The sequence below is a fragment of the Octodon degus genome, unplaced genomic scaffold, assembly GCF_000260255.1.
Source record: "Octodon degus isolate 3935 unplaced genomic scaffold, OctDeg1.0 scaffold00069, whole genome shotgun sequence".
NCBI classification, from domain to species: domain Eukaryota; kingdom Metazoa; phylum Chordata; class Mammalia; order Rodentia; family Octodontidae; genus Octodon; species Octodon degus.
The window spans coordinates 2,941,648-2,956,556 of NW_004524645.1; the positions used below are offsets into that span (position 1 = coordinate 2,941,648).

General features: G+C 36.6%; 1 pseudogene; it reads left to right on the forward strand.

Annotated features, from left to right (window-relative positions):
- The first annotated feature begins 2,010 nt into the window (after nt 1-2,010).
- The window catches only part of LOC101568289, a 65,759-nt pseudogene continuing 52,860 nt past the window's right edge, over nt 2,011-14,909 (forward strand).

The following is a 14,909-nucleotide window of genomic DNA, read 5'->3' on the forward strand; positions in this document are numbered from 1 at the left end:
GCTTTGCCCCTGTCATGTTTCCTAGTTTTTCTCCTTGCCCTCTCTTCATTGTCTAATCCTCAAGTTCTCACTTTCCTTTTAATTATGTTATACCTTTCTATTTTTATTTCTTCTTTTGAGTTTTTATACTGGGGAGACTATATGATATTTACATATGTGGATCTGGTTTATTTCACTTATGAGTATATCTTCAAGTGGCATCTACTTAAATATAAAGGCTTCGAGTTTATCATTCTTTATAGCTGAGTAATACTCCATTGTATAAAAATACCACATCTTTTTCATCCATTCCTCAGGTGACAGGCATCTTGGTTATAAATACGTACTGTTTATCATGACATAACAATTATTGCCATACTGTCTCTCAAGTAAATGTTTGTTTTTTTAAAAAAGGTAATAAATGAAAGAAGACAAGAAAAAAAATGTCACAGGACTGTCCTGCTACAGTGATGTATATGGTTAGATTTCTAAATTTCTGTGTAAAAATATGTAACTTTTTATTCCTATTTTTAAAATATTTTTTCTTCATATTCTTGGAGGGACTTGAAGTTTAACATATCAATACTTGATGGAAAATACCTGTTCCATGTTATGCCTAAGATGTTTGATATTCAGGCAGATAATGAGGTTAAGCTCAACTACCTATGTTGTAGAGTAATAATAATAAGCTTCTCTTCTGGAGGGTTAAGAAGCTAAGTTTGCAGACCAAAAGTTATAGAAAAAGAAGGTCTGAAAGGACCGCCAACACTTTGCCCTAGCCTTTCAATTTCAGTGAAGACTTAGGACATAGAAGAACCTATACTGTAACATCTTGTAACTCAGTTGTGTGCCAAATTTTCTGATCAAGGAGATTATGGGGCCACAGAGCAACGTGATCGATGATGTAGAGTGTACCTAAGGAGAGTCACATGGAGAGAAAACATTCTCTCATTCTTTCATAGAGAGCACATTGATGACTCATCTGACACTGACAAAGGATCTACAAACTGCGATACAGTGTTTCAGGATAAATCCTGAGGGGATTTTACTGACCTTAGCAGATACAAAAGTTACATTTCTTGTTATATAGGTCTTGCTTTATCTTGGTCTTAACTATCCAGCAGAAAAGTATGAAAAAGAAGTATAAAAAGTAAAGCCATATTAATATGCTGAGCTGTAAAAGGCTCAAGTCAACAACTTCTGACATTTCCAGACTTAGGAATAAACCACTACTATTTTGGACTAGTGGACTATATTGCAATATTTTTCTGAATTTACTCATCTACAACGTTTAAATGACAAGGGAATACCCTTCTCTGACAAAACTAACCAAAAAAGGGGGATACAAATGAAGGACCATTTTGTATCTGTATATTCAAAATAGTTAGGATAGATATACAGCTGCATTCTCTTAATTCAATGAATAGAGTGATTTGTTCTATTAGTGTTTGTGGACAGGATATCATGTCTGCATCTTGTACAATGAATAACCACTAAGACAACAATATCCAATATAGGGGTCCGGGGAGATGGCTCAGTGGAATAAGTGCTTCCCTGGCAAGCGCAAGGGCCTGAGTTCAAATCCCTGGAAAAAAAAAAAAAAAAAAAAAAAAAAAAAAAAAAAAAAAAAACACAAACAAACCAATATCCAATGTATTAATTATTGAAACTGTGCTAGCAATCAGTTTTGAAACTGTCTCATTGCTATTTATTTCTCAATAAAATTATTTAAAAAGAAAAAGAAAAACTGCTTCAACAAAAGAGCCCCAGAGCACTTTGTTTGAGAATGCAACAGCCTAAGGAAGTTGTTCCTCACAATTTGATTTATAGGCACTAAACCACTGTGGCCAAGAGAGAAGGAAGCCTAGCTCCTGCTCACAGTACAAGTAGACTTTGGCATCATGCACATGGTGCTGACTTTACATGCATGAAGAATGCAAGATTTGTGTAGACATGAGGCTTCTACCAGTGTTTCAGAAGAAGGCCTAGAAGGCAAGGCAGGGTGCCCCTGAGAGGGCAGTGTGTGAAGCTATGAGTGTGAAGCTGAGGGTGCAGTGCAGACTCCACAAGGTTGGAGAAGCCAGGAACGTGAATGGTCCAAGGAAAGTTACAAGGAGTGAACCAAGTCAGGCAAGGAAAGAAGCCACAGGAGATACAACCATAAGAAATGACATAGCGGCAGAGCCACAGGTTGCGGGATGCTGGAAGAGGAACTGGAATTTATTTATTTAACTATTTTTTTTGTACTGGGCACTGAATTCAGGACATTGCACTTGCCAGGCAGACTGTTATGCTGCTGAGCTATATGCACAGCCCTTAACTATTCATTTGTACAGGATCTTACAGCTAAGTGTTTGCCTTAATCTCAGAGGAGAGTTTGGACTTAGACTTCCGAAATATTCAAACTGTTAGGCCTTTGGCAATTCCTAGAGATGGACCAAATGTCTTCTGCCTAAAGGGATGTGCATGAGTATTTGAGGAACCAGAGAGAGAATGTTATGGTGTGTGTCTAGATATCTCCCCAAAACTTCATGCTTTATGTGGGGCCTTTTCAGAGGTGGCCAGATCTAGGCTGTGTACTCCTGAGATTTATTGATGGTACAATGTGTGGACCCAGGGTACTAGGATTAATGATATTGTTGCTATCATAGCCTGAGAAAGATATAAGGGCTAGAAAACAGCTGTGGTTTTCCCTTGTTGTTTTCTTTCTTTCTTTTTTATTGTGAAGGGAAAGAATATAAAACAAAAAATCAAAATAAGATAAAATAAGGGTAACAGTGGTTAATACATTGCATATTGTTATCTTTAAATTAGTTACTCAGAAGGGACCGGGAAGATGGCCCAGTGGAATAAGTGCTTCCCTGGCAAACGCAAGGGCCTGAGTTTAATCCCTGGTTCCGGGAAAAAAAAAACACAACAAATCAAAACAAAAAAGCCTATTAGTTACTCAGAGTACAGGATGTAATCATTTAATTGTCCAATGAATGTTAGCACAAACATTTCTTTTCAGTGAACTAAGAGAAGTTGGTAATGCAGTTTTTTCTTTCCTTATCTTTCCTTTGGAACAATTTCTTCCCATTGTGCAATATCTATAGTATATTTTGGATCTTATTTAATTTTTCAGCTTCTCACACTCAGGAGATAATATGATAACACATGTGTGTCTGATTTATTTCACTTATGAGTATGGTCTTGACCCATTTACCTATAAGTCTCCAGTCTATCCTTCTTTATGGCTGAGTAGTACTCTATTGTATAAAAAGATCACATCCTTTATTTTTTAATGAAAATTCTTTCTTTTTTTCTTTATTTATTTGGTACAGAGTCTTGCTATGAAGCTCAGACTCAAAGTAATCCTCCTGTCTCAGCCTCCCCAGCACTGGGTTTATAGGCATGTGCCACCATGCTTGGTTTCAGTGGCTGGCATGGTGCACCTGGGGTTCTGGGGCTAGCACAGCATGCATTCACCAGGGATTGAACATAGGTCCTTGCGCTTGCCAGGTAAGCACTTAGACCACTGAGCTATCTCCCCAGCCCCAAAAGGCCACATCTTTTCATCCATTCTTCAGTTGATGGACAGTTGGATTGTTTCCAGGACGTACCTGTTACAGACTGTGCTGCTGTAAGCATGGGTGCACATATATTGCTGTAGTATGATGTTTTTAGTTGTTCTGTAACAATAGCAGGAGAGGAACAGCTGGGTCAAGAAATCTGTACACTGATTTCCACAGTGGTTGCACCAGTCTAACCACCAATGGTGCAGAAGGGTTCCTTTTTCCCTATAGCCCCTCCAGAATTTGTTATTGGTTGACTTCTTGATGATAGACATTCTTTCAGAGGTGAAATGGAATCTCAATGTTGTTATAATTTGCATCTCTGGAGTGACCAGTAATGGTGAACATTTTTCCATATATTTGCTATGTTTATTTCCCATTTGTATTTCTTCATCTGAGAAGTGTGTATTTCTCTAAGATGCCCATTTTTAGACTGGGTCTTTGAATTTTGTAGGCTTGATATTTTTAATTCTCTGTATGTTTTAAATACAAATAGTTTGTCTGAGGAATAATTAGCTAAAATATTTTCTGACTCTGTGGGTTGTCTTTTTATTTTTTGGTGATTTATTTTTCTGTGCAAAAGCTTTTTAATAAGATGAGATCCCAGTTGTTGATTCTTTGTGATACTTGCTGTGCAATTGGGGTTTTATTCATAATGCCTTTGCCTAAACCAATGTCTTGAAGAGCTTTAGTGTTTCCCAGCAGATTTAATGTTTTTGATTTATTATTTACATCTTTGATCTATTTTTAATTTATTTTAGTGCATGGTGAAAGATATGGGTCCAATTTTAATTTTCGGCCAGTGGAGAGCTACTTTTTCCAGCACCATTTATTAAAGATGCTATCTTATTTTGGTGAATATTTTTCACTTTCATTAAAGATAAAGTGCCTGAGTATGTCTGGAGTTGTTCCTGAATCTTCTAGTCCATTCCATTTTTCTTAATTTCTGTTTTTTTGTGTCAATACCATGCTGTCTTCATCACCATAGTTTTATAGTATAATTTCAAGTCAGGGGTTGTGATGCTCCCTGCCTTGCCTTTGTTGGCCAGAATTGCCTTTGCTGTTCTAGGTCTCTTTTGGTTCCCAATGAATTTTAGGATTGTTTTTTCTAATTATGTGAGGTATGCTGTTGGAATGTTGATTAGAATTTATATATATATATATATATATATATATATATATATAATTTTTGGAAATATCATTTTTACTGTATTAGTTCTTCCTACCCAAGAGCAAAGGATATCTTTCCATTTTCTGATGTCTTCTTTAATCTCCTTTTTCAGAGTACTGTAGTATTCAATATAAAGCTATTTTAGTTTTCTGTTAGATTGATTCCTAGGTATTTCTTTCTATTTTTTTTTTTTGGATGCTATTGTGAAAGATCTTCTTTCCCTAATTTTTCTCTCTGTGAGTTTGTTATTTGTGGATAGGGAGGTTATTGATTTTTGAGTGTTGACTTTATATCCAGCTATGCTGCTGAATTTGCTTATTAAATTTATTAGTTCATATCTTGTTCCTTTTATTTCTTTCTCTTTTCTAGTTGCTCTGCCTGATGTTTCCAGGACTACGTTGAATAAGAGTAGAGACTGTGGACATCCTTGTTTTGTTCCTGATTTTAGAGTGAAAGCTTTTAGTTTTTGTCCAATTAGTATGATGTTGGTTATTGTTTTTTTCATAGATGGCTTTTAACACATTGAGATAAAGACTATTCTGGGGTCAGGCAGATGGCTCAGTAGAATAAACGCTTCCTTGGCAAGTGCAAGGGCCTGAGTTCAATTCCCAGTTCTGCCAAAAAAAACCAAAACAAAGCAAGACAAAACAAAAAAAAACCCTACTTATTCTGATTTTCTGTACGGTTTTTAATCGTGAATGATCACTGGACTTTGTCAAAAAGAGTTTTCTTCATCTGTTGAGTGATTGTATGAGTTTTGTCCTTGGCTCTCTTAATATGGTATATTCCATTTTATTGATTTATGTATGTTGGGTGCTGTTTTAGTGATTGTAAATTTCCTCTGATGTTCTTTGTCATGGAAATATCTTATTTTCCATCAATTTTGAAAGATAGTTTTGTTGGGGTACATCATTCTGGGCTAAAGGTTGTTTGCCTTTAGATCTTGAAATAATTCCCTCCAACCTTTCCTTGACTTGAGGGTTTGTGCTGAGTAGTCAGCTGTGCTTCTGATAGGTTTTCCTTTATAGCTGATTCATTTATTTTGGCTAATAGCTTTTAAGAGTCTATTCTTATGTTGAATTTCTGGAGACATCTTTGATATAGGTCAACTGATCTCAGAGCTCAGAGCAGATGCTGGCTCCATCTAGTGGCTCCATGCAGGGTTCAGGCCTATGGAAGGTGCACTGAAAGCTGCAGGTGAAATGAGTCTGGTTTTGGCCAGAGAATGCAGGCTTACTGAGATTATCCACTACCACACCAAAAACTAAGCTACTTCTGGCTTGCTAGGACTGTCTCACCACACATTCTATACCAGTGACAGCAGAGACAAACCTGATCATTTTTTTTTTCAGAACCAGGGATTGAACTCAGACCCTTGTGCTTGCCAGGGAAGTGCTTATTCCACTGAGCCATCTCCCTGGCCCTGTTTTTTGTTAATGTTGTGAGTTTGTACTTGTTTTTCATTTTTTCTTTTTTCTCCTTCATTGTTTCATCATGTTTTTATGAGTGTGAATGTGCTTTCTAGCCTTTTAGTTGGTGGTGTTCTATCTCTTGCTTCGCTCTTTCCCTTCAGTATTCTGTACCAGTTTCGTAAAGCAAGTGTGATCCCTCTTTGTCCGCCAGCCTTATTTCTAGTCTCCTCATCTTCTTCTACTTCTCTATTTTCTCCCTATCCATTCTCAATTTTAAACCCAAAACTGACATATTAAGCACTTATATACTGAATATAATTTTCTGTTTTAGATTTCATTGTATAATCACAATAATTCATATGGTTAAAGGTGGCAAATTAATGGTTGCCACAGCATGTCGTTTTCTAAGTTGTGATTGAAGCTACCATCTCAGAGAGAAGACACTACTGGCTACCTTTTTCTTCTTTTTTGAAGTTTCTTTCTTCACTCTCTCCATGGGTATCAGTTCACACTTTAGTTCCTTCCTGGGTCCAAGGGACCCACTTCCCTCCTTCTTGTCTTCCTCATAATGATGTGTTCCAGTATTTTGATGGTAACACTCAGGGACGCTTTCTCTGTTGCTTACCACTCTATCATTTTGGTGCAGTTTCTTCATTGTCGTTTTGTTACTTCTGCTTACCATAAACTATTTTTTCCTCTGTAATGCTGTTTTGTCATGTCATTCTGCTTTAGAGCTAGCAGATTAGGGGCTGAAGCCTCTGCAAACTGTAAGTTTAATATGCCTTTTATCCTTTAACTTTGAGTGTCAGATATTTTGTCTCAGCTATGAGAAAAGTAACTATGACAGCATCATACCAGTGGAAGCATCAATGACTTAATTAAATTCTTGTCCCATGAAAAAGTGGATTAGAGAAGAAGTTGCATCTTATGTAATTATGTAGAAAAGTATCTACTGAAGGCTACTAAAACAATAAATGAGGCTTGAAAATTTATAGATGCAATATCACTATAGTGATGAATACTCAGAAATTTAAAATAAAAGAATAACATTTTATAACATCAAGAAATATGGAATACTTATGGCTAAATTTAGCAAATGAAATGCCTGAGCTCACATGGAACACTATACAATATTGCTGAAGAAAGCTAATGAAGACCTACCTAAACAGGGAAATAGACTATATCCCTGAATCAGAAATCTCTTTTATTTAGATATCAATTTATCTACAGATTCCACATCACCCCAGTTACAATCCAGCAGGCCCTTTTGTAGACATTCTTAAGCTAATTGTAAAATTCATATGGAAATATGAAGGACCAGTAACAGTCTGAAAAAATTTTAAAGAATTAAGATGTGTTAAACACATGTACCAATACTCCATGATAAATATAATCATTTTGTAGAACATGCATTAAGACTATACAAAGGATAACAAAGTTGACCAGGGATGAAGTTGAATTGCAAACAAATTGAATTTGAATTGCATAACAAATTTGTGGTTTGCATACCCAGAAACACTGAAATTAAAACAAAAATGATAAAACAACTTGGATGGTTTAGAGTATTTCATTTTTAGGCTGCAGTTACTAAGCTATTGTGTTACTGGTGAAAAGATAGGCACATGGGCTAATGGAATAAAATACCGTCCAGCAATAGACCTTAAGATGAACAACTAATCCATTTGAAACAAAGGTGCTAAGGCAACTCAGTTTGGAAAGGGTAATTTGTTTAACAGATGATGTTGGGGCAACTGAATAGCCATTCCTGTGAAAATTAATTTCTACCCACACCACATGCATTATATAAAAATTAAACTAAAAACAGAGCAAAGTTCTTTAGTGTAGGAGTTAGAGCTATAGAAATTTTAGAAGAAAACATACAACAAAATCTTAGTGATCTTGGCTCTGGTAGTATTTATAAAACAAGACACAAATGTAAACATTATTAAGGATAAAGGAAATAAGTTGGACTTGATTAAATTTTAAGTAGTACTCTTCAAAAGGTATTTCTGAAAATCAAAATGAAGGCAAGTGGGAGAAAATATTTTCAATGTATTCACCAAAACACATGTATCTAAACTATATAAAAAGTGCTTATAATTCAATGACATGAACATAGGTCATTACCAAATACACTTCATCAAAGAACACTATCTGAGAGTGAATTGACACATAAAAATAATGAAAATAGCAAGATACATAGTGTTGAGAATGACTAAAGGGATTCAGGTGTATTTTTAAGGAAACATATTTCTTCACTTTTATGTAATAATTTTTGAGCTATGTGCTACATATTAAACATATGGTGGGTTTTGGGCCTTTGTAAAATTTATAATCTAGTAGGAGAGAAAACAATTTACTTATTTTGATATTTTTTGTTATTAATAGGCTGGACATGATAGCACATGCCTGTAATCCCAGCTCTCGGGGGGCTGAGGCAGGAGAACAGCTGTAAATTTGAGGCCAACCTGGGCTAGAAAGTGAGTTCAAGCCCAGCCTGAATTGCATAGCAAATCCCTGTCTCAAAAAAGGCAAAAAACAACAACATAAAAAACTAAAGTCCTATTGTGGATCAGCCTGCCAATCTAGGTTATATTTATTATCAAAGAAGATAAAGCTTGTTACTCATGTGGAACTTGAGCTATAGCAGAAGTAGTGAACACAGTGGTGAAAGGCAGAGGATGATGGCAACTTTTACTGAGGTGTCCAACCCTTAGATATACTGAGGAGGAGGAGCAGGGGAGATGGCTCTGTGGAATAAGCGCTTCCCTGGCAAGCGCAAGAGCCTGAGTTCAATCCCCGGTTCTTAACAAAAAACTGAAGAGGGGAGATTTATTCCCTTTAATAAAGCAGAAGACATCATAGGAAAGTATTGGAGCAGGAAGAAGTATGTAAGGGCCAGGAAATAAGGTTGAACAGAGAAGCCAGTGGATCTCAATGGCTGGTTAAGATTAAGGACTTTTATCTAAATGACTTTAATTCTCAACACACTCCTTACAGGGATTATAAAATTATTTCCCAATTGTAAAATGTAGTCTTACTTATTTCTCTGTCGGCCAGTCTAAAAAGTTGATTATGCTCATAAATAACTTTAAAAACATGCAATTAAAATTCAGTTTTTATCTAGGTAAGATAACCCAATTTTATGAAAAACTTAAACAGAAAATAAAAATTTTCAAATGATTAACACATGGAATGTTTTCTTATTACTATAACCATAAAATATAATATCTTAGGGTGGGTACATGTAATCTAATTTTCTTATGTTTGCTTTGCTGTCATATAGGCTACTTGATAGTTGTAACCAGCTATGCTATAAAAAAGCAGGTCTTCAATTGGTAGCTTTCCACATTATTGATAAATATTTCCAAGTTAAAACAACAACAGCATCAACAAAAGTCCCCAACATCCAGCCAAGGAATAAATCTGAGAAGTATGCTACAAATAAGAGATTTGGTTTGTCAAACTCTTGCTCTTTAGTCTCAGATATTTGTCAAGCCAACAGCTTCCTACTCCTAGAACCTAGTCCCTAATAGGGAACACAGGTTACCTGTTGTTCTATGTTAAAATCTCTTTTCCCCACTTTTTTTTTTAAAGGAAATGAAACACAGAGCCTCTCTTTCCTGCCCACTTAATTCCATTTTCTCACAAGAACCTCAAAGCACAAACTTCAGTTCTTCAGCAATGAACTCTCTGTGTTAATCTCCAAAATAAGTCCTGGAGAGGATAGAAAGCTGTGCTGGCACAGTTTACTAGTTAAGGAACTCATTCCTCTTCTCAGCACAGCTTCCCCTCTGCACTGTTTCTCCCTCTAGCGTGTCATTCTTCTTAATGAGATACCATCACCTGTGGACTTGCTGAACTGCACTTTTGCTTGAAAAACCATGTACCTAATTTGCTCAGTGTTACATTTAAATAGACTAGTGCTAGCATATTTAATTGAAAGATGCCCCCTTTGCAGGAATCTAAGGCGTTTAAGGAAGCATCCCAACTAGGATTGGTTAAGGTTATACAACTAGGCAGAGGACTTATGTCCTCATTATTTCTGCCTTGATTTACTTTGCTGTCAAAGATCAGCTAGGAATAGTTTGCCAGAAGAAACCCTGTTTGCAATGGGATGATAGATACCTAGGTGAAAAAGAAAACACTATGTGACTGAGAAGAAATGAGTGTGTTACAAATGTGCTGTGAAAATTTGGAAACTTTGGTAGTGTGGGGCTTGGCAAATGTCACTGGAGAGTTGACATTCTCCCAGATTCAGTGTGTCTTCATTTTGACAAGTAATTAACCACCTGCACTTGGGCTTATGAGTGCTGTGTTTCCCTAAAAGCCTTAACTATCTACCTACCATCTGCCTTTGGCATGAACCCATCTCAAACATAACATTCCCATGGAACCTCTCAGTGACATTCCTTGTTTTTTTGAACAACTGAACTAAAGAAATATGTGTAGAGCAGCATTTTGTTCTGGGGGCATTCTGCTTCCTAGGGGCTATTTGCCCATGTCTGCAGACATATTCCATCATCACAGTGGAGGAGATCTTACTGGTATTTTGTAGGTAGAGACCAGGAATGTTGCTAATCCTACAAAGTACAACTCCCTGCACCGGCACAGTCACAAACATCAATAATGCTCAGGATGAGAAATCCTGGCCTAGACATAAAGCAGCATTTCATATTGCCTGATAGATTATGTTCCAAATGTCCCGTCAGGAGAAGCTGATGCTTTCTGTGCGTTTTCTGGACCAGCATTTTCCCACCGAGTTTAAATTATGGTGTAAGTTCTAGCATTAAAATTGGCAACTTTCAAATTGCTTTAAGGTAGTGTGTTAAATTTCAAATTTGGATGAAGCTCAAGAAAGCCAAGGGAGAAGTTAAGCAGCACTTTGAAATCTAGGAGGGCTGTAAGAACTGCATGTAGGTGGCTGCAATCCAGTTTGGGGCGCCAAATATCCCATAGTGAATTCTCCCAAGCGGAGGGGCAAAATACTCATTTCATCCAAGGCAAGTGAGTAGCCTCTTCAGACATTCAGAAGTTGGTAGTCTACTTCCAAAGCAATATCACTTTGATTTTACCTGCATGAGCTGTCCTGATTCAAAGGGGTTAATGGCAGCCCTGTGATCAGAGCTCTTGTCTCTGTCCTTGTTGTTATTGTGCTCTATGCCCAGTCTGATTGCCTTGTTCTTAAATGAGTAGCCTGTGCATCTTTGCTTGTGGTCAGAGAAAAAGTCCCTGTTAATAATTTACAAAACACAGAGCTACTTCTCTTTTGCAACCTCAAGTCTCTCAAAGCACGTGACTGTTTAAGCATATCTGGTTTCCAAGTAGCTGAGTGATGAAATATGATTGGCCTGTCAGTATCGATAGCTCCTTTCCCTCCTCCTCACTCTTCTTGGATAGCAGTTGTTTGTTATGATACAATCATTCTTCCTATAAAAGAATTAAGAAGACGATTCTTCCTTCCATCTTCAGGAAAAGGTGGGCTGTTTTGGCTTCCTACCATGGAGGAGGACCTTGAAGGAGAAAATTGGCAGACTTTCTCCATTCCCTGGGGCTTCGGCAAGGTGGCAGAGGATGAAGGAGAACATATTTGCCAGTGAGTAATGGTCTTCAAGTAAAAATATAAGGGGTCTTACCGTTAGACTCTGAGATTAGCTCTTGCTCTTTAGTAGAGGAAATTTATTTGGACAAAGATTGAAAGCCATGTCTCAGAGTTCTATGAGTGATGTTTCTGATAGAAAGGTGATGAGGTCATTCGGGGTTTGTTTAGAAAGAGTATTGTAAGGATAGGAATATCCTGTAAAACAAAGACCAAACACTGCTTTGGTTGTTTATTTTGTAAGAATAAATGTCCAGAGGCACTTTTAGGGAAAGAGAAACTGACTTTATCTATTTGTTCTTAGATGTGGTATAATAATAATAGGCTATAATTCATAGTAAACTTTGGCGTCCACATTTTGCAAAGCAAATTGGATTGTGCTATGTATTTTCTTTTAAAAATGGTATCTTCTCAGTGACAAATGCGTCTGTCAGTATGAAAAGTTTTGATTTTTAAACAAAAAGTGTTAAAGCTGATTATGCAAATTGGTTTGTATTAAACTGCTTTTTATTTTTAGTGGTCTTAATAAATTTCTCTCCTTTGAGAAAAAAGCACAATGTTGCAGAAACTTTTAATGATTGCTGAGTAGCTTATGGTTTTTATAAATATGTAATATTTTCTTGGAGTTGTCTAACTTTGAAGTATGAGAAATTCATCAGTAAAGCACACATTTTATAATGTTGATTGGAAAGTTTCCAGTCATTTTTCTCTTTAATGTTTTCTCATTAACCATTGGCACTATGTATTGTAAGCCATTTATGAATTTGTTTAAAAGATATATTTTTCAGAATATTCTGTAATTACTGAGTATTTAAACATTGCAGTAAGAACATTATGTACAAGTCCAAGTAGACAGGAACTGCCACAGGCTAAGAGAAGCTCTCCAAATTCACAAAAATCATGGCCCTTGACTTTTACTGCTTGGAACTTTGAGCCAAATAGTTTTTAGAGTTGTCATAATTTTCTAGGACAATAGTGACTGGGTGGTACCATTTGTTTAGAATAGTTTTGAGATGAGGGCAAATGGAACCTCTTTCTGCTATGCAATTCATTATAAGCAAATTTAGAAATTGATACTGTCATTTTAGGGGGCCAAAACACATGAACCTTACATTTTGGAACTGACTACTCTAAGGCTCAAATGCTATAGCTTACTTTTCAAGTAATTGTATTGGTTACTTTTTTTAGACATATATATTGATTTCCTAATTTCACACTTAAAGGGTGAAATAACTGAATATTTGGCCTGTGGAAAGTGACCACTTAGAACATGGCATCCTGGTATCTGTGCTTTTTATCTTTACCAGCTAATAATATTTGAAGAAATAGATTCAACTCCAAACTCACCAAAACACATTGTTTATGGGTTTGGGAGAAAGTAGGTAACATAAGAAATAAGAAATATTTGAAATCAAAATACTAAAGCCAAACCACTGACTATATAGTGAAAGTTTTTATTAGGTGTTACTGTATTGGACTTATTGCTAGATATGTCCCTAAAGACTGAAGTTGTTGTTTAACCCTTGGTGAGCTTTAATAATTGTGTAGTCATAAGATGATCCAGGTTGGTATATTATTTCTTTTGTCTATGCAAAAAATATTATTTTTTTCTTTTTTTTGTGGTACTGGGGATTGAACTCAGGACCTTGCGCTTGCCAGGCAAGCTCTTATTCTACTGAGCCATCTCCCCGGCCCTATTACTTTATTTCTATGAGTCAACATAAAAAGCAACCATTATTATAGCTTTGGCTCAGGCCCCCAAATGGTGATGTTCTCAAGTATGGTCCTAAAGGAAACATGGCTCAAGATTTAAGGACAGATGTAATCATCATAGAGCCACAAGTGGTGCTACTCCCATTCACTCAGTTGAGTCTCACTTGTGCTGCTGCCTTCACAGGGGTAGTATCTGAAGCCCTTTGTATGGGCTCCAATCAGGCAGATCGAGTCCCCTGGACCAAGGCTCCTCTCAATCCTTCTTCTCATGGGCCCCGTGGTTGACCTGAAGGAGCTGTCATAAGACTGATGTGAAGAAAATGGTTTACTGTCTGAAAGATTCTGATGCTTCAAATTAATGTGACTTGAAATTTTGTTGGTTCTTTGTTGATTAAAGAAAGTACAACTAGTCCCTTTGTCTACCAAATCAGCTACATGAAATGGCTAGGACCATGGTTTTTGGAACCAGTCTGACCTCATTTGGGTACCCTGGTGCCTTTACTTACTTGTGGGCTATATGACATCAGGCAGGATTGTGAAGTTCATTAAGCTTCAGGCCCCAAATTTGCAAAATGACGAAACTACCTACCTTATGGGTTTGGAGAGCTAAGCAAGTTACTGTACGATTGGCTCTTAATGTAGCATCTGTCTCATGCAACAATATAATTACTGATGGGGATTTTTACTGTTAGTACTGCAGCATCAAGAGTAGAGGTTTGCAGAGCAGTCTTGTTCACATGCCTTCAAGTTCAGTTTGAGTGAGAGTTGTAGGTATATTGCTATAGTAATATTCTAATGGAAGAATGATTCATTTTTGAGTTGGGTAAAAGAGAGAACACAGGATAGAAGGGAGAATTTAATACTTTTATCCAGTGCAACTTCTTTGTTTTAAAGCAGAGGATGTGGCTCAGTGGTAGAACTCTTGTATGGCATACAAAAGGCCCTGGGTTTGATTCCCAGCACCACACATACACAAAAAACTCCAGAATCTTCTCTTTTATATAGACAAAGCTTAGTGAAAATGTGATAAAAACTAGACCAATGATTAGTGGATTTTAACATAGAAATTAAAAATTGGATAAGTTGATCTCAGTTCAATAAATACGTGTAGGGACCCTACCACTGGGAAATGCTGGAGTACAGAGAATGGCTAGAATAAAAATTCTGGCAATGCCAAGTGCCAACAAGGATGTGAAACAACTGAAACTCTCACACATTGCCAGCAAAATGCCAGCAAAGTGATGTGACCACTTTGAAGACAGTTTGGCAGTTTCTTATAATATTAAAAATACATTTGCTACAAGACCCATAGATTCTCATTCCTGGATATTGAATTGAAAATTTAATTTCACACAATACCTTTTCATGGTTTTTGTAACAAACACATCAAAATTGCCTCAGACTCAAAACACCTAAATATCCTTCAATGGATAATCAGGTTGACAATCTGTGTTAAATCCTTGTAATGGAATATTACTAAG